A 16602-nucleotide genomic window follows, 5' to 3' on the forward strand; every position below is an offset into this window, starting at 1 on the left:
CTTCTTCATCAAAAGTAATAGAACTTTCACTATTTGGCCTCTTCCGTTTTTGCGTCTCTCTAGTCCTAACGAACTTAGACTTAGCCTTTAGCTTTCTAAGGGACTCCGGTTCGGTCCATCAAATATGGTAAGAATAGGAGATCAACTAGCACCAATCACTTCCTTTCCCTTCTTTGATTTGGGAACCTCAACTTGGCGATCTCTACTTCCCGAACATTCCCTTTTTTTGACAGCTGCTCTTGGTTTAGCCTGTCACCCTTTGACAAAACTGGAGAGATGCCCTTGAGATATCAATCTCTCAATATCGACCTTCAGGTGTCTACACTCATTGGTGTAATGCCCGTAATCTTTGTGAAAATGGCAATACTTCTCCATGTTCCTTTCTCCTTGTTTTGTTATCATCTTTGGCGGCCATTTCAAAATGTCTTGATTCTTGATCTGCATCAATATTTCCGATTGTGGAGCATTCAACGGTGTATACTCACTATGATTGGGAGAGCGCTACCTCCAAACGGAGCGTGGTTTCCTTGCCAGATCATGGTTGGACTATTTCGGTCTCTGATTCCTTTTAGGTGCCTTCTGCTCTTTATTTAAGGCCTTTACTTCCCCTTGATGTGCATCAAGGATTTCAGTCACTTCTGCCTACTTTTGACACCCTTGCACCAATTCGGAATAAGTGGTAAGCATATCTTGAAGTAATAATTCTGGTAACCTTTGACTTGTGAGCCCGGTGAAGAGAGCAGTTTTGGCCACCTGTTCTTCCAAATTCTCGATCTCCACTGTGACTTTGTTAAATCTTTTCAGGTATTCTCGAATTGATTTGTTCTTCCCGTGCTTGATTGTGATTAATGTTTCCACTATCTTCTTGATTTGGATTCCACTTTGGAAACGACCGATAAACTTTTGGGCTAACTCCTCAAAATCGACAATTCTTCCTGATGGAAGATTTGAGAACCACCTCTGAGCCGCCCTGCTCAGGGAAGAAATGAACACCCTACAAAGAATTTCATCAGAATTGCCCACTACTGCCATAGTTTGCTGGTAGTAACTGATATGGGCAATGGGATCTCTTGAACCGTCAAATGAAGAAAAAGTTGGGAGTCGGAAGTTATGAGAAAATTTGAATCCGGCTATAGCCTCAACAAACAGAGTCTTTCTGATGACCGAATAAATGTCATTGGTCATCTTTCCTCGGGAAAGTTGTCCCAACCTCTGATTTATATCAGCAAGCTCTCGACTAATGTGCACCAATTGTCCACCATCAGTCTGAATGCTTTTTCGTCCCGAGCGTCGAGAAGTTGGCGAGTGAGTGCGAACTCCTCTACCGAACCTTATTATTGTTCTGGTTCAGCTGGCTTGCGGCTGATCATGTCGACAATCCCTTCTGGGCAGTTCTCCTATTCTTAACTCGCTCGACCGACCTCGGTGGTTCCTTTGAATGTCCTGTCCATAATTTTGGCCTTCGGCTGGTTGTCTATCTCCTTGCTAGGAATGCCCTCGTGCCGGAGGTATAAGCATCTCTGCTTCTCCTGCACGTCTTCTAGCCTCCTCTTGATCAGGAGCTTGAGGAGCCACCACTTGCCTGACCAACGTACAAAACATCTGGTTCATCTCCAGAAACTGAAGCTGCATTTGGTCCAATTGTTGCTGAAGGGGACTTGGAGGGTTTAAGCATTCCTTACCACCTAATCGTCCATCCTCATGAACCTCTTGAGCACGACTTCCTTCTGGAATATCTTCTGGATCATTTCTCTCTGGAGGGCAAATGCTCAGTTCTCTTTCAGCCGTCGTCGCTGCTGCTGATCTGGTAACCATAACTTTCTGAAGCGTTTCCCACAGACGGCGCCAAATAATGCGTCCAAAATCTACTTAGCCTTTAGATCACTGATGAATGACTTGCAAAACAACGTTAGACGTGGCCCTACCGTGGGGGTTGGGAGGCCACCTCCGGAGGCTAAGTCAGCTAAGGAACTGATCACAAAGCTCTGGCTAGTTGCAGAGCAGAAATTTGAATACGATTATTGGGAATACGATTGAATTACCTTATTTGTACATAGGTTAATGTTTATATAGTTTTTACCTTCCAATCCCGACAGTTAGATTCGTTTGAGCCTTTTCCCGGTAGTCGTCAGATCTTTACAGTTAAGCTTCCTTTGTTGAGTAGTGGGTGAATTCCCTTATTTACACGATCTCTTGCCCTAAGTGCCTGGCAGTTACCATGTTCTGCACGATTGCCCACTTCCATGAGCGGTAACAACCGCTTCTTGGTGGGTTATCTATCCCGAGTTTCATGGGTTTGTGTTAGCCTTCTGGATGTGCAGGATTCCTTCCTTATCACGTTATCGTTTAGTCCGGCTCGTTAGAACCCCGACACGGTCGGATCGCTCTTGGCCGGAATCAAGGATTGAACCGAGGTTGGACCCGGTTCGATCATGATTTTCCCGTATCAGAAAGTATTTGGCTTTTAGGTTTCTAACCCATATTGAGTCATTCTCAATCAAGATTCTCCAACCCTACATTATTAACAATGCCTTATTTACTTACCAAAAAAAAAACAAGGCCTTATTTATGTTTTCCAATATTTTGGAAATTAGTCCCCCTTGCTTTTTGGGGACACAACATTTGTCCTAAGAAATAAGAGAAATGTACTTACCAGAATTTGAATGGCCCAACCAAAACTATTCGCAAAGGAATCCATTTTATTGCAAACAATCTTAGGAAACAAACAGTATTGCATATGAAAGACAGGCAAAGCTTGTATTACAGATTACATCAAACTACTCTACTAGCAAAAGAGAGAGAGTTAACTTCACTAATCTCAACTGCATTTTTTTGAGAAGAGAGGCCAACTCTTTAGACCGTGCCCTACCATAAAAAAGAGTAGTCCCTAGGTAGGCAACCTTAGAATTCATCTCTTTCATGCCAAGAATGTTAAGTAGTTTATTTTTATGGGAAGTAGGACATTCCTACTAAAGAAGACTTCACTTTTTTCCAGGCTAATCACTTGACCAATGATATTGTGAAAGATATCTAAAATGGTTTTGATGAAACATACGTCTTCAATAGTTACTCTACAAAAAAATGAAGGTATCATTAGCAAAGAAGAGATGTGGAATATCTAGTGCATTTCGAGCAACAGAAATTCTTTTAAAAGCATTTACTTTCCTAAATTGATCTAACAGTGATGAGAGTACTTCCATCACCAATAATAAAGAGGTAAGGGTTTATAGGAATCCTTATCTAAGCCCCTAGAGCCTTGAAACCAGCATAAAAAGGGTCCCATTGATTCTTACAAACAAAGAAGTGGAAGGGATGAGGGTAGTCTTGACCAAGTCACACCACAATTGGCTAAACCCTATATATGCTATGACTCTAAAAATAGAACCCCACTCAACCGTATCATATGCTAAGACCTATTTAGTTTTACTGTCGCAACATAGAAGGCTACCACCATTATGCTGGAAACACATTTACAAATTTCCTTTTTTGACAATTATATGTTAAATCATGTGAAAACCCACCTCAACACCCACCACCTTACCCACACTAATAAAAACAAGCCCCACCTAATAAAGGTCTCCCTACTAAGAAAAGTCTTTTCTTCTCTAATTAGAAACCGCTGGTCAAATTCTTCACATACATTTGATGCATTTGGACAAAAAAAAATTATATTCCAGCCCCCATTTACATGGCATTTAAAAAAAAGTGATGGAGAAGCCTTCTCCTGTCAAATCCATTTAATCTCTCTTTCATTTTATGCTATGGGGTCCCCTCTCTTCCCTTCGTTATTTCATATGCTAATATGCTTCAACCAAATAAAAGACACTTGTGCCTTAAAAACATTAAATGAAAGACACATGCAAATTTCAATTTTAACACCAACTCTTTTCTTCGTATGAGTCAATATATGTATCTAACAAGGACCACTCTCCCTTGGGAAGAGATCCTATCCACATCTATATATCTACATACAAAGAAAAGAGCACAAGAACATCAATGGAAGGTTTCACCTACATGGGATTGAGGGTTAACAAAGAAAGATACCGGAAATGAAAAATGTTACCTTATGGTATAATATCCAAATTTATCTAAGGATTTGACCTCGGGATGGATCAGAGCCTCAATCGAACCAAAAATAAGCTTAAGAGGCAAGCCTTAAACTACAAAAATAATTTATAGAGTTTTTTACATGTGGATCTTCTTTTTTTGATAAAATAGGCCTATTTATTAAGGCAGCAAAACCTAGGAAATGGTAGAAGGTTCCCCCAACCAAGGAGAGGAAGATGGCCAAAAGGGTCATGCTCACAATCAAGGGGGCCTTCTGAGCTAGGAGATCCGCAACAGCGTTGATCTCTCTAGGAATACAAGCAAAGCAAAAGGATAGAAAGGCAGACTTTAAAGTGAACGATAAATATCCCCAACAATTGAGATGATATCAAGTGAAGCTGTGTTGTTTGAGGATGTAACAAAGTTAATAAGGGTCGTGCAATCTGATTCCACATGTATATGATCGATGGCTTCTGATATGACAAATAATAAGTCACTTCGGAGTGCAAGGGATTGTGCCATGTGGCATTTAAGTAATCTAAAGGTTACCCAACATACTAGAGTTTAAATAAAATTTAAATTTATTCGAATCCGTGAGGGGGCCTCTCCCGTAAGTGCTGAAGTTGATTTCGGAAACAGCCACCAGCACCTGGTGACCTGGGCTTGACTATTTTTAATGAGAAAGCCCAAGCCCGTTCTGTTACTAGCATCCATAAAAGAACTGTCAGTATTCAGTTGCTGGATCTAGGTGGGCCGCAATTTGTGAAAAGGTCAGTTACATCCTTCCATTTGTGCTCCAGAATTCCTCAAATGCCTTCCATGCCGTTTCAGCTACTTGGTGTTGGACTTGGGCAACATTTAAAAATGGATGCAATTCTAGCAAGCCATATATGCTAGCACAAAAAGAAACAAGCACTAGAGAGCCTTCTTGACTCCATCTTTGATTTGTGAGGTCTAGAAGCCAAATGTTGTAACCATTCTTGTAGGGACGGAGCTGGAGGCTGAGGGATATAGTTGAGTGGACTCGCAAACCATACAACTCTAGCAAAGTTGCAACCAAGTAGAACATGACTAATATCTTCAAGTCGGTTAACACAACGTTGGCAATGAGGATCAATTGGGACTTTCCCGTTGGTATACCATCAGCACATGCTCTCCATATAAAATTCTTTATCTTGGGAAGAGTGTGGCATTTCCATATTGGTCTCCATATCTTTTTACTAACCGATTTCCAACTTGGCCGATGGGAAGATGAACATTGAGCCGGCTGAACCCTCTCTTTTGCATTCACTCGAGCATTATAAGCCGACTTGACAGAGAATTTGTGATCTTTAGATCATCTTGTCTTCTTGTGGAAACAAACTTAGTTTAATACATCGGATGGCAGTGGCATCAGATGGATGAAAGAAAGAGATAAGCAGGTCCTCCCTCCATGTTCTATCTAGAGGATTGATGATATCTGCAACTGATCATGTCACTAACCGATCATAAATAAAATCCTATACTAATCTAGCTAGCAGAAAGTACGGGGTCGAACTATGGGAACTAAAAGGCCAAGTTACTACGATTGAATTCAACAAAACCTAATTTAATTAAATTTATTAATCAATGCAAAAACCTTAACTATGAATACGTGAAGATCTTTGGGATTTCGAATCCCCAATGCTTTTCACTAACCGATATAACTCTATGCTTCAAAACAAATGATGGTCTTTCCTAGATATGCTCTATCTTTGCAAGACTATCGTCCTTCGCCGAAACTTGGCACGCTTAGTTTGCTTAGCTATAGAACATCTTTGGTCAGACTCAAACACAATCAATTAAAAGATATAGAATAATCAAATTAATGAAATAAGCAATGGTACTACATCCCAAAGAAAAGTAACTAGCTACTCATTATCACAAAGTTCATAAAACAAATAAAGATGAAATTTAGAGAGAGGGTTGTAGTCTTTGTCTTGATTAGTGAGAGAGAGATGAGAGCCAAGATCCATGTTCGTTGTCTTCTCCTCTTCTCTGTGGTTGGCTTCTCTTTTATTTATCTTGCACGCAATGTATTTGACATTCTACCCATCCATTTGATCTTTATTCGTTTGGATTATGGGAAAACGCAAAACTAGAAAGTTGTAGATATGTTCGTTATCTTTCCATATCATCTTGAATCACCATAATCCGATTTCATACGAGAGAGATATGCCAAAAATACTCAAGGTGGGTCTGTTTATATGATTTTCAGATCTTATTACCAATTTTGTCATTGGACCTCCACCTGTTTCCAATTTGGCAAAGATTCATGCTCTCTTTGCATTAATTAAGTTGGATCTCACTATTCATGATTTCTTGGGTAGCAAGATTGAATCTCATGATTTTATTTTAATTAAAATCCTCTAATATATTTGCCAACTTTGTTCCACATTATCTGTGATAACTAAAATCACCTTATTCCTAAAAAAGACACAAAAATACTCAATTTTTTTTTGCTAAAAGGGTCATTTGTATTAAAAAGCGAAAAGAAAAATAACAAACATACTATCAAAGTGCCATCCCTCAAACCTGCAACATCAGTTGCCCCCAAATACACCCAACCTCACTGGATCCAACTCACATAATCATAGATAATGAATCAAAATCTAAAATGAGAGCGACCAATAGCTTCTAAATCAAGTTCTCTCCTTATCAATGCTATCCAGGGTATATTAACATCAGTTTGCTCTAACTTTCTTATTTTTCCTTAGGCGACTAGGCTTACGACCAAGAGAGCTTGACGGAAGAACTACTTATAAAAGCTGCTGCTCATCCATACTGGAGTGAACGACTAAAGAAGAGCCTTCCAAACCATATGAATTTTGTTGGGCCCCACACAATCCCACTTGATGCTCAACTAATGGATCATTGTCTACAATCAATTTTTGCTGGAACTCCACCCTACTTAAAGTAGCCAACTTCAAATTCAATTCTTTATTCAAAAAATTTTGAATTTGAAAAGAACCCGTTCCAAGTGAGAGAGAAAGACCAGGAGAGGAGAGCTCACCCGAATTTTGTTGGACCAATAGATCATTAATTCCATCCAAATTTTGCTGGGCCCCACATGGTCCCACTGATGCTCAACTAACTGATCATTATCTCCATTTAAATTTTGTTGGGTCCCACTTGTTCCAGTAGAGCAATCCACGCTACTTGAAGGAGTTGTAACCAACTTTGAATTCGATTCCGAATTTTTCTTGGCCAATAAATCATTATCTCCAACTGAAATTTGTTGGGCCCCACATGGTCCCACTTGATGATCAACCAACTGATCAATATCTCCATTCAAATTTTGCTGGGCCCCACTTGTTCCAGCAGAGCAGTCCACGCTACTTGAAGGAGTTGTATCCAAATTCAAATTCAATTCCGAAAATTGTTTGGCCAACTGATCATTATCTCCAACTAAATTTTGTTGGGCCCCACATGGTCGCACTTGATGCTCAACCAACTGATCATTAACTCCATTCAAATTTTGCTAGGCCCACTTGTTCCAACAAAACAATTCACGCTACTTGAAGGACTTGTAACCAACTTTGAATTCAATTCCTTGTTCAAAATTTTTTGAATTTGAAAAGGATCCATTTCAAGAGAGAGAGAAAGATCAGGGGATGAACTCTTACCCGACTCAACTACCACCTCAAAAGGAACCACTCTATTGGATTTGAGTTTTACATTCAAATTAGAAATTGAATCAACCGAAATCTTCATTGATGAATCTCTCAAATCCTCCAAACCTACATTCTCTAAGCCACACGAATGGGATGTTGAAGTGAACTAGGAGTCTGCGTTTGCACACCTACATTAGGAATCCCATCCACAGTAGGAATTTTTTCTGGAACGCTTGAAGGCTGCACCTGCAACTCCTCCACCTTAGAAGAGAACTTACAATGAAGACCCAAATGGCCTTCCCAATTACACAAAGAACACCGCTGAATACCATCCTCAAAAATCACCTTCTGAAGAAACTAAAAACTCGAACAGTCCCTGGTTAAAGACGCTCGATCTGAACCTTATTCGCACAAACAACATCAACCTCCAATTCGATCAAAACTCTAGCATAGTGACCAACAAATCCTTGATGAGTACGTCTATCAAGAGAAACAGGGCGACCCACAGACTTTGCAATTGAAAGAAGCACTTTCTCATGCCAATACTCAAGAGGTAAATCAGGGAAACGAACCCAGACCAACTTACCCGCAGATTGAGGAGAATGGATATTAAAGTCCGGCTACCATTGCTGAAAACAAATGTATTGCTTACCCACATTCCAGAATCCTTTGCGCCACACCTTAGTCATATCTACCTCACTATGAAACTGAAAGATGATAAACCCTTTCCCCAAGGAATGCAAGATCACCCCCTTAGAAAATTTCCAAGCACCCCTAGCAATCTCTCGCAATTCATCCATGGTTGTGATGCGAAAATTTGCTCGTCCAATAAAAGAAAACTGGAATTGATTTCGTTGTAATTCGTATTCCTGTTGTGGGATTACAATCCTATGAAACTTTACCGCCTGTATAGGAGAAGGGAGGGAATCAATATCAGGTAGCACTGAGGTCCCCACACTCCTGCATAAGAAATTTTCCCACCTACAGTGGAACCAACACCATTGACAGGCACTTCAGGAGGCTTCAATCGCAAGAAGACTGATTTCCTAGGCACCCCTGAATTCCCAGAGCTTCGTTCTCCTCCATATTTCCTCACCATCAATCTTCATACTTTAATTATATTCAATTAACTCTCTTTTAATTAACTATGAAAAATTAAATCAAATAAATAATGATAAATGCATGCTTATCAAATTACCCCCACACTTAAGTGTTTGCTAGTCCTCTAGCAAAATGAAACAACATAAACAATATTGAAAATAAATAAAAGAAAAAAAAACCTAACTCACTTTCGTAGGAATCACGATTGCACTTAGTGTGTGCAACAAGCTTTTAAACCCCTAGGTTATCCTAGTGGATGAGTTGTGTCTCATGAGTGTTTGCAAAGAATATACACAAAAAATTCTTAAGTGCTTTTCTAATCATTCTGGCAATAATAAGTGTAAAAAGACAGATTCCAAGACAAAGACACTCCATTAAAGATTGAAGGGAATATAGGCACCCCCACACTTAAGCTCTTTACAGCCTCTCTTGAGTCTATCTCTAGGCAAACAATTCAATCTAGAAGTCTCCACTTATATTCAGCCCACCAGTTCACCCTCAGATAAGACTAATCTAGGTATCAAATAATACCAAGAACTCAGGATCTAAGCAACATTGACCTTCTTAGACATTTCACCTTTATAAGCACATTAATTCATTTATTTCTTTAATGCACACAATTCCAGTACGTGCAATGGCTTGCCTCTTAAGCTTTCTAGATGGTGTGAAATCCAACCCAAACCCTAACCCGAAAATCCATTTGTTTGTAGGTCCGAAGACCTGAAGTGAAGGTAGAAGGCAATTGTGGGCCATCTCAGTGGAAGACATGGTGTTTGACCCATAACCCATGGAGATTGATGATGGAGTTCCCTACTTGGATACCTTGTCTGATTTGGGGAAGAAAATGCATCTAATGTTGAAGAGCTTGGTTGATGGACTTGAGGCTTAGTTAGACATGTTTTGGAAGGTACCTCAATGCTAGGTAAGTCACTTGTTGAGTTGGGAGAAGCCCCATTGAAAATTTTGAGGTTTGGAGCTTGAAATCCCTGTTTTTGAGCTTGCTGTTAGTGTTGGTTGATCACTTGGTCGATCAGACTAAGCGACCTAGTGAGTGACCAACAGAGACAGGGGCTTATGTGTAAATCTTTGATTTTTAGGTTTTTGATGCTCTATTTATTAGAACTTCGTGGTAAACAACCCCATATTGTTCCTAAGCCTTTGGAGAACGTGGGAAGCCTCTCTCAAGCATTCACATTGGAGTTGTGGAAGATCCTCATTGAATCCTCAAAGCTTTTCGGCAATTCATTTTCTTTAAGGTTGGTATTCACTACTACTCACACTTCATCTTCTATTTCTTTTGATTTCTTCTAGTCTCTTTGATTAGGAGGATGATCATATGTCATTTCCATGACTGATCCTCCAATCCCTGTTGTTCTAGAGTGAATCTCCATACACTTTATAACTTTGTGAATCTCCACATGATGATTTCGAAGGGAAATCAAGTGTGATCTTCATGATTGAATATCCCTTCTATGTTTTTGATTTCTAAAGCATGCTAGAATCATTCCCATAATTATTTCTATCTATGATCTACTGTTCTTTTCTTTCTAGAGTGAATTCTCATTCTCTCTAGCCTCTCTGTAGAAATCACAGATTGATTTTGGTAAAACCTAGTTTTTTATTAATTTAGAATTCTACCCTAATGATCATTGTTGATGCCTAATCTATGCTAGATAGTCTTAGACTATTATTCTAGAGTTTCCCTTAAAATTTCAGAGTGTTTCGAATCCCAGACGTTGAGTTTTGGATCAAAATTTAGGGTTTCTATCCGTACAGAACACTGCTGGTCGATCACCTGGTTGGTCACATGACAGACCACCTGACTAGCCCAGTGTCAGTTACAGCAAGTTGTGGCCTGTTTTGGTCCGTTTCACTTCCAATCTCAAGGGATTTTTTCATAATGCTTAACCTATGTTTGTTTAGGGTTTATTTGCTAACTTTGGACCTGCCCTCTTTCTCCGGAATTCTTCGAAGTTATTTAAGGTAAGGATGTTTGTTCCCAAATAACCTAAAATATATGTTTTCTTGTATTTATATCGGATTGCATGATCATACTAATGTTCTTATAATTTTCTTATAGTTATATTGCTGCTGTAATTGATGTAACTACAGTAGGACTTGCTCATGTAATTTAATTATTATTTAATCATGTATGATTGGTTATTTCCCTATGATTGATTCATCAGTTGTGCTCATGAATGACTGATTTGGAATGTGATTGCTTAAGTGTAATTGGGAAATAGGGAATGTCTTTTTGACATTTCTGTCTTTGGACACCGGTGGAGGTGGTATAAGCCACTTTCCTATGGTGCCCCTTGACTCTTTCCCTGATTATTGGTTGACATAACTAGGGCTTGTCTAGTAGTGTTTGTCTAGGATTTACCCTGTAATATCATACTCGATTTGGAAGGGAATTGAGACCGAGTAACCTGTGGCAGCAATGGGGATTTATGGGCGCTCAAGACTGGTAACCAACTCGTGAGAGGACATGAATCACATTGTGGGGGCCATTCATTGGTAGGGTTTCAATAGTAGACTTGGGCTTATGGGCACTAAAGACCTTTAACCAAACCGTGAGAGGACATGAGAGCTTCCCATTTACTATTTGTGGATGACCAATAGGGTTGATGAGTCCATAGTCCGAGTTGCTAGGATATGATGACCCTAGTGGGAAGGATATCGGAAAGGATCGCGAGAGGCGAGGAATAGAAGTATCAAATGTTGACTCGATATAACTAAGTAGAAGACTTGCATTGGGTTAAGATTAACCTTGACATGTGTCAATACTCAAACCAATGGTGATGTGAGAGAGCGGTGACCTAAACCCCAGCCATGGAATGTCCGAGAGGGATGCAAGACCCAAGTACCACCGGAGAACCCAAGATACCGAGATGGTTGAGGGAGAGTGATTTGAGACCTACCCAGAGGAGTATGGTGCTATGACTTAAAGCATGTCAGCCACTAGACCAACATATATAAAGTTAGAAACATATTTGCATGATTGTCTCATATCATACTGCATCCTTTATGTTTTGCTATTATGTTATATGTGTTATTGTGGAATAAACTGTCTTGCTGAGTTTTTTTGAACTCACTCTTTTTTGCAACATATTTGTTAGATTTATCTACAGGTTTTGAAGACTATGAAAGACAATTATATGAGATTGCCCAGGATGACTCATACTACTCCCAAGGTGCTAGCTGTTATGACTATGACAGTGAGGACTACCAAGGTGACTATGGAGTGTATCAAGATTAGTCCAATTCTAATGCTAGTATAGCGGCACTGGGATATTGAGACTTATACTCATAGAAGGATTTGGTTTAAGTTTAAAGAGATATTAGTTTAGAATTTGTTTACTTCCTTTATTTCCATTTTTGGAAGTAATCTTCTTTTTAGTTTGAGATACTTTTCCGCTACTATTGTAGACTGATTTTCCGCTACACTTTACATTTGATTTATTCTATTGGTATCATTTTCCGCACTCTGATTTATATTGTAAACTCTCTTTTAATCTTCTCTTGATTATTCTTTTATAAGACTTAAACACTGATTTAGTCTTGTTCTTGATTGTATTATTGTAAATGTGGGAGGTTGATTTTTTCAGACTGATCTTTGGGGCTGTGGATCACATACTTGGGTATGCCAGATAGGGTACCGGCTGGGTGGATGTGACAGATGGCCTATGTAACAAGTGTTGGGTCAGTTGCTCTCAAACCAGATGGCCTTAAGGGACTATTGGTGAAGAAGAAGGTGCATAGAGGGGCAAATGGAGGTGAAAATTTTGTGATGAAATCAGAGGATGAAGGAGGCGATACTAAGGAGTTGCAGTGGAGACAATGAAGGTGCCGTTAGGTTGCTTTGGGTGTTTTGAGTGTTGGTGAGTTTTGGTTTTGAAAATGAGGGGTTTAATGGGTTTGGGTTGGTATTGGTTTAAATTGGGTTGAGTCAGTATGGGTCAGCAATGGTTTAGGAGAGGTTTAGAAGTGTAGAAACGATGGGTTCGTTGGGTTTGAGGTTAAACCGGGTCAAGTGAGTGGTTTTATCCTTGTTGTGGTGTTGCTACATCATTTCTACAGCAACGAACACAGAATTCTATTTTTAGCAGAGAATGCAAGACCTGTAGCTAACTGAAAAATCTTTGTTGTAGCGTTGCTGCAACATCGCTACAGCAACGAACACAGAATGTAATTTTCAACAGAGAATGTAAGACCCGTAGCTGAGGATCAAAACTTTGTTGCAGCAAAGCTATAACAAAGATAGTGAAATCTGCTGGGTACTGAAACATGCTCTGTTCAGCAGTTTGGTTTATTGCCAAATTTGGCAAAACAACCACTCAATCTCTTTTTGTTCCCCACACTCCCTGCACATCAAAAATACATGTCATCAAGTCATCATCCAATTTTATTATCAAGTGAAGATTAACAAAGTTGGAAACTACCCACTAACTTTGTTAAACACCTACTTAACTAATAAAAAAAAACATAACTAAAAATAATGAAATTGGGTTGCCTCCCTTTTTAAGCATCTTGAAGTATGATTGAAGATTTGTCACGCTCCAATGGTGCACCCCAATAATGCTTGATCCACTGCATGCTCTAGTTCCCAAGGCCATTTAATGATTTCTTCTTGTGCACCTTCCATAATTGGACTCAAACTCCTTTGCTGCTTCACATACCTGTTGCAACATTTCTCCAACCAAATTTTAAGCTTGTACGCTGAAGGATTGATCTCTTGGATCTCTATTATATTCCATCCTAGTGCTCTTCTACACTTCTTCAGCACTTCAAGTAGCATATCTTCCTGCTCCTCTGTTAGCACTGCTGAAACAATAACAGGGAGTGTCTTGGCTTCAACCAAATCGGTATATTGAAGGTGTTCTGAGAGAGGTGTGAACTCTAACGTAGGTGGTTATTCAATTGATGGTTTAGGGGGTGGAGTTTCACATTTAGCTAACCCAAGAGGCTTGAGTGCACTCCCTCTAAATGCCTTAGCTGGTGTTGCCTCTAACCAAGCCATATATCTACTTCCTTCATCTTCCACTTGTTCAATTTCTATTGCCAATGAAAGCTCTATTGGGTTTTAATACACTCTTTCTCCAACTCTTCTGAAACCAGCTCTTCAATGACATCCACAACAAAGCACTCTTCTATTGCATCTGGAGATCTAGGATTTTCTATATCACTTGACAATGATCCTTGAGGTCGATTGCTTAAAGCATTAGCTAGCTGTCCAACTTAATTCTCCGAATTTCTCAATGAAGATGCTTGACTCTGAATCATTGCATCATTCTTTGCCATATACTCCTTCAATAGAAGCTCTATTGATGAAGGGGGTTCCATAGGCTGAATTTTTACTTGTTGTTGAGCACTTGGAAGCTGATGAGGTCGAGGTGGGATGGAAGATGGGCCTACATTCTGCCCTTGAGCATTCCAAGAGTAGTTAGGGTGCCGCCTCCAACCAAGATTATAGGTGTTGGAATATGGGTTATTGGCATTGTTGAAATTACCAACATAGTAAGCAAATTCTGGGTTAGATGGACAGCTATCAAAGACATGCTCCCCACCACAATATGTACACGAGACTGCTGTATTTTGTTGAGTTTGTACAACTGCAGCCAAGTTTACGGATTTTAACACACTAGTTAGGGATGACACTTGTGCAGTTAAAGATGTCACTGCATCTAACTCATAAATCCCTGCCACTCTCTTATTTGCAGCACCTCTCTCAGCTGGCCATTGATAGTTGTTGTTGGCCATTCTCTCCAAGATCTCATAAGCTTCATTGTAAGACTTTGCCAATATAGCCCCATTTGCTGATGCATCCACTATGGATCGAGTTTGTCCACTTAAACCATAATAGAAAGTCTCCATTTGAATCCAATGAGGAATACCATGGTGAGGACATTTACGCAAGAGTTCTTTAAATTTGTCCCATGCTTCATGCAAAGATTCACTATCCAGTTGTTGAAAACTAGTGATATCATATCTAAACCTGGCATTCTTTGTTGCAGGGAAGTACTTCATCAATAACTTCTCTACTAAATCATTCCATGTGGCTACTGATTGTGGAGGTAAGGAGTTCAACCATGCTCTTGCTCTATCCCGCAATGAGTAAGGGAATAGCTTCAATCTTAAGGCTTTGTCAGTTGCTCCAGGTATCTTGAGAATCACTTATTTCCTTGAAGAGTCTAAGATGAAGATGAGGATCTTTTGTTGGCAACCCACTGAATTGTCCCACAGTTTGAAGCATTTGGAACATCACCAGCTTAAGTTCAAAATGTAGTGCTTGAATATTTGGCCGTACTATGCTTGGATTCAGCTCATGTAACATGGGGACAGCATATGCTCTGATGTCCCTATCTCTATCATCACCCTCAGTATTATTCTGATTATTATTTGATGCGTCCAAAATCTGCTCAGCCCTTGGATCTCCACGTGATGTCCTGCAAAACGAAAACGTCAGATGTGGCCCGACCGCTGGGGTCGGGAGTCCACCTCCGAAGGCTAAGTCAATTGATGAACATAATCACAAACGGCTCTGCTAGAAGCACAGAGCTAATGAATGAAGAAACGGGAAAGGTGATCTAGATAGCAGGACGCTGATAGTTTAGGTCTATCAGTATGTATCTGAACCTGAGTCTCAGATAGTATTCTCCTTGATCGATTGATCCGTCCCTCACCTTGTATAGTAGTGAGGTTTATATAGAGTGTACCTTCGAATCTCCTTCGTTGGATGCACTCGAGCCTTCTTCGGGTAGTCGTTAGATCTTTATCAATAAGATCCTTTGAGCGATAGACTTCTACTAGTTTGGGCTAGTAGAGGACTCCTGAGATAACCGTTAGGTTATGCGATAGTTATCCCTTTGATGATGATTATCCGCAGCCGTCAGTTTGAGTCTGCTGTCATCAGGGTGATTACCCTAATCCATAAGTAAGATTAGGGCATGCTTGCAGCCGAATAATCTTTCTTCTTCAGCAAGCCATCTTCTGGGTCCGGTTCGCTCGGGAGCGATTCGGTTTTCTCCGCCTCGACCGGGGTCGAGGGTCGGACCAGGTATGAATCCGGTCCGATCATAAACTCTCCATATCACGAGCCCCCGGCACTAAGCCGTTCGGTCGATCCCGAGGGCTTGGTTTTTAACTCGGGTTCGTCGTCAGGTGATGATCTCTGCGTGCTTCATTAAATGTCATATCACATTTAATGCGGTGGTCACTTTTCCTCGAGCGTTGTGAGTGTAAGGCCACATGTCTTTGTTGCGATTGATCCGTCGTGGCTCACGTCATCCAAGCGACGGTTTCCGAACGCCTATTTCGGATTCGTGAGTTCAAACTTTCAAAACGTCTTTGAATCTTGATCGTCGATTTTGAATCAATCTCGATCGTTCAGATTCCCGAACACTCGTGCGGGAGTTTTAAAAGCGCTTCGTTGTCTTCGTAGGTTTCATTCTTCCTGTCTGGAATTTGAACCTTCGTCGTCTGCTTCGCGCCTTCCTGCTCTCAAGCTTCCGTCTCACCGAATCAGTAAGTTTACTGGTCTTTTCTTTTTGTAGTTTATCGAAACGAGTAATGGCGGACGATAGGGCTTCTTTAGTACCCCATGTTGGTGATAGCAAGTGATGCTTTTGCTTCTCCTGCTCCCGAACAATCGGATAGTGATAACAAAACCCTAACCGTCCTCTCGGGAGTTCGCTGAAGTTTCTCAAAAAGGTTTTGAAAGAAAAACCGAAACTTCTCCTGTCCTTGTCGAGTCTGGATCTTCCAAGATCGTTGATTCCTCTAGGCAACCTCAAACCTCCGGGTCCAATGGTGGGCCTGGCTT

The 16602-nt window shown here is 40.3% G+C and overlaps 1 non-coding gene across 1 annotated transcript; it reads left to right on the forward strand.

The window, feature by feature from the left end:
* The first annotated feature begins 14670 nt into the window (after positions 1-14670).
* Positions 14671-14777, forward strand: LOC149029246 (small nucleolar RNA R71). Its single transcript, XR_016171286.1, has one exon. It is a non-coding gene; the product is annotated as a small nucleolar RNA R71 (small nucleolar RNA).
* Positions 14778-16602: the final 1825 nt, after the last annotated feature.

Source organism: Hakea prostrata, chromosome 1 (genome assembly GCF_041222555.1).
Source record: "Hakea prostrata isolate BN-2017 chromosome 1, UWA_Hpros_2, whole genome shotgun sequence".
NCBI lineage: Eukaryota > Viridiplantae > Streptophyta > Magnoliopsida > Proteales > Proteaceae > Hakea > Hakea prostrata.